This window comes from Amphimedon queenslandica, unplaced genomic scaffold (genome assembly GCF_000090795.2).
Source record: "Amphimedon queenslandica unplaced genomic scaffold, v1.1 AMPQUscaffold_7882_Cont20171, whole genome shotgun sequence".
NCBI lineage: Eukaryota > Metazoa > Porifera > Demospongiae > Haplosclerida > Niphatidae > Amphimedon > Amphimedon queenslandica.
Genome location: NW_003551838.1, coordinates 1 through 2,256, shown reverse-complemented (window position 1 = coordinate 2,256; position 2,256 = coordinate 1). Strand labels below are relative to the sequence as shown.

Here is a 2,256-nt window from a genome sequence, read left to right as displayed (position 1 = left end):
ATTATGTGAATGCTCAATGGCACATGGTTACAAATTGTCCCACAAATCATCAAAAATGTAGCAATTCATCAAAATTTCATATGATTCATAAAGTACATGTATCAATGCATTTATTATTGTGAACTAAAAAAACACAATAATACAATTAAATGTACCAACAAAGACAAAACATATAAAATAAAAATCATTAATAATTATTATAAATATTACTGACCTGAAATAAAAATTAGACGATAGATCAACATTTTGAAATATTTTAACGTATTTTGATTCATCAGGATGAGCTGGTCTACCAGTAGGAGCTGACAGACAGTGCATGGCAGTATCTTCAATCTTATACAATATATGACCACCAATATTAGCAACACTGTGGGGGAGGAGGGGTGGAGCCTGTTGCCATGGTAATGATAATAACTCACAGTTTTCATTTGGTGATGAGAATAATGTAATAGCCTTCAAGGAATCTGATAAAACCTAAAATAATGAAGAAATTATAATAATAGTTTCATTAAAAGGGAACTTTTAGTATTAAGAATGAATAACGATGTAATAAATAAATAAATAAAAATTGGTATTTTTCATACATGTATATGTACATGTACTAGTCCTTTTATAATACAGTCCGGGATATGGTTGTACATGTACATGTACTCCTTTAAGAGTCTTTTTAGACAGTTGCAGTTTAAAAAATAAAATTTAATGTCAAATTATTAGGGCGAGCAAAAGCGAGCCCCACATAGTCGAGTTGAGTATGTTTGTCTGTTTGTTTGTACACGTACGTCATTCCTATTTATACGTTTATAAAAAATAACAATTACACATTTTAAAATGATAATTTTGATAATTACGGTACCACGTGCAAAAACAAAGAGCAACTTCAGTAATCACTGGACTAGAGGAGTTCAAGAGTATTCAAAAAACAAGAGAAGCTGAAGCTTAAAGCATGAGTAATTCACAAGAAGATGCTCGTGAAGCTCGTCGACTTCTTCGTAACAAGCGTGAGAAGGAGCAAGACTGAGGAGGAGAAAAGAGCGAGGAGGTCCAATAGAAATGCTAGAGATAGGTCTTTTCACACCCAAAGACAACAAATGGAGTCTCCTTCTGGCTTCTGAGATCAACTATCTTCCATCCCAGACATTGCACGTGTATACACGATACATGAGTATTTAGACGAAAAACAGGTCTTCTAGTACATACAAGTATATACAAGAACCAAAAATAAGTAGACGGAGTCTGAGGAGACGATTTTCATGTATTTATATTAACTATTAATAATTAAAGGGTGTGTCCACGTAGCAGTCAAAATGGCAGTTAGTTTCCTTAACCACGGATCTTTGATGGTCTTTTTAGTCCATCTAGCAATAGCAGATGATGAAAACAGCAGTAGAAAAGGTGATGAAGACATTAGCCTTTCAATGATTCAACATTTAAGTGCAGGATACATGAAAAGTAAACGAAAAATTACCAAAATATAGATGAATTTGGGAAGCAATAAGTAAATGTACATACACGAAAATTTGCCAATGAATACAAGTACATACAGGACCTGCTTTTTTCAAAATACAAGTAAATACAAGTACACGAAAATTCCAGTAGACGTGCAATGTCTGTTCCATCCTAGATCTATATAACTGCAGAGATTCTTCACTCAAAGCTAGAAGCTATGAAATTCCTTCCATGCAAATTCTGCATTAGTGCATCAAAGTTCTGCATTAGTGCATTGACATCAACATTCAAGGTTTAATAGCCACTACATCATTGTCTATATAGACATTGTATATTGCTAATCGAAATGTTAATCGTTTTGCTCGCCCCTTAATGTTTTACATTCGCCTAGTCTATTACAAATTTTCATATTAATATTACTGTACATGTAATTAAACTGCTTGTATAAGTCTCTTTTTAAACACTTACCAACAATCCCAAAAGCTGATGCCACTTGCTGTAGTCCTCCTTTATAACGAGTGGTGAAGTTCTGATTGGCACTCTCTAACATTGTAAGGGTCTCTTGAACCTTAACAGATAATCATACACTATCAATAATGACCGTCTCTCCCTCTGCCTCATTTTGTTGATATTCTTTCTCATCTTCTCTGGTCCTCTCTTAGCTGATACTCTTCAAGTTTCCTCTTCTCTAACTCCTGCCAGTACCCCGGGTCAAGGCTACTCCTGAACGGGAGGAACTGGTACACCTTTAGAACTTTCACCCTCACAGTACAACTGGCAGCCATTTTCGTCCTAGCAACAACTGTGACG

The 2,256-nt window shown here is 34.8% G+C and overlaps 1 long non-coding RNA gene across 1 annotated transcript; it reads right to left on the bottom strand.

The window, feature by feature from the left end:
• Positions 1-195: 195 nt before the first annotated feature.
• Positions 196-2,011, bottom strand: LOC109591547 (uncharacterized). Its single transcript, XR_002189865.1, has 3 exons — positions 1,915-2,011; positions 420-474; positions 196-367 (listed from the first exon to the last, which is right to left on the bottom strand). It is a non-coding gene; the product is annotated as an uncharacterized LOC109591547 (long non-coding RNA).
• Between the last annotated feature and the right edge of the window lie 245 nt (positions 2,012-2,256).